Consider the following 2,079-nt stretch of genomic DNA (forward strand, 5'->3'; position numbering starts at 1 on the left):
GCTCGTTTTTGTAATTTGAAAACGCCTCTAGACCGGCACCGATTGCCTCGGGGCCTTGCGCCGCAAGGTGTCGCACGCCCTCATGACCAAGCAAGGACATCAGCTTTTGAAGCCTGTGCCCCGGGGCAAAGAGAAGAGTTGTTCCATCCTCACAGGGGATCATTCTAAACGACTCAGAAGTAAATTGATCACGAGTGCTACCAAGTGTAGCGGGGCTGCCGTAGCGTTGCACTTAGAGGAAGCGTAAGTTTTGTCACCGACCTTTCGTTCTATACTTAGAACAAGTACGAGTTTAGCGGATCGTAATTCGCTTACTCCAAGAGTAAATATTGCCTTACCACAAGGCTAATTAACTCTTTCGTTTAAATCCAAAACTGACTTTATTTATTTCATCTGTGGCAAAGCCGCCTAATTTTAAATGCATGGATTTTCTTAAATTTATATAGTATAATCTAAATGCATGCATAACAACTGGCTATCCAGCCCCGTACCGTATTGTTGTTTAGGTGTGGTCACACCATGCCCATTTGCTGTGACACACACCCCTGTTACCAGGGTATGTGTAAACCCGTTACAACCATGGTAATAAAAAAGCGTGAGATTGAAGCATACAAACCAATTCTTTGGTTAACTGACTCATTGAGTCAGCGCTTCCTATACGTGGGGTCCGCGGCAACGTCGTTGCAATTGGTAGCGCTTTACGTCATATCTACGACCCGTTCATAACTGTACCTTTGCGAGGATGGATAACAAGTTGTTTAACAATTTGTCCTCGCGACAAGTAGTCGCGCTTAACACGCTCAATTATAGTATTTACCTTGAAGGTATTCGACAATGAAAACCCCAAGGGTCATAGGCAGTAATTGCTACCCTTGGAGTGCTCACCAGCTTTAAGATTGAGCTGATGAGATACAGCAACAAGCGCGCTGAACAAACCGGCTGTGATCCCACCGTGAGACCGCTAATGTTAAGAAACCAGCTCATTGACGGCAGGGAATGATTTATTTTCATTCGATAAAAAAAGTTGATATGGACATCGGCCATGCTCTAGACGGAGCAACTGCGCGCGGCGCTAGCGGTCGCCTAATCAGGATACCACGTACAAGAACGGGTACTAACGTGCGTTCGCTCCGTAGTTGAAGTATTTTCGACATAGGAAGTGTTGGAGCGACGGATGTCGCGGAAATTTGTACGCCTGGCCAAGCTTGCCGTGTGTGATCGAGATTCTTGTCCACCCGTCTAGGGAGATAAGAGTTGGGGGACCTTTTTAGGTATGAGAGCTCTCATTGCCGCATCGCGGCAGATGCTCTTACAAATACGCTAGCGGTTATCATTCAGCATGACGAATGTGCGGTTCGCACTGTACCCACCCTACTCCTATTTGAGAAGCGGTGGGCATCGATTTGAATGCGGACAACACATTCCGTGCCGAGAGGGCTTTTTTACTAGAGAAATTACCAGCTCATCAGAGAAGATGAGCCTCAGCCAACTAAAGGAGAAGCACCGTGGTGTTAGCAGATGCTCTTTCAGTCAAACTTACACCTAAGGTAGACTGACGAATTTACTGTGGAGAAATGTCGAGTCTTAACATGAAACGGGGTTACACATACCCTGGTAACAGGGGTGTGTGTCACAGCAAATGGGCATGGTGTGACCACACCCAAACAAAAATGCGGTACGGGGCTGGATAGCCAGTTGTTATACGTGTATTTAGATTATACTATATATATTTAGGAAAATCTATGCATTTAAAATTAGGCGGCTTTGCCGCAGATGAAATAAATAAAGTCAGTTTTGTCAGTTATGTCACCGAAAGGTCGGTGACATAACTTACGCTTCCGCTAAGCGCAAAGCTACGGCAGGCCCGCTGCACTTGGTAGCACTCGTAGTCAATCTACACCCTAGTCGTCTAGATTGATCCTGTTTGAGGATGAAACAATTTTCCTCTTTGCCCCAGGGCTTGCAGGACGGGCTTCAAAAGCTGATGTCCTTGCTTGGTCCTGAGGGCGTGCGACACCTTACGGCGCAAGGCCCCGAGGCAATCGGTGCGCGTCTAGAGGCGTTTTCAAATTACGAAAA

The sequence above is a fragment of the Plasmopara halstedii genome (assembly GCF_900000015.1).
Source record: "Plasmopara halstedii genome assembly, contig: Scaffold_658, whole genome shotgun sequence".
Taxonomy (NCBI): domain Eukaryota; phylum Oomycota; class Peronosporomycetes; order Peronosporales; family Peronosporaceae; genus Plasmopara; species Plasmopara halstedii.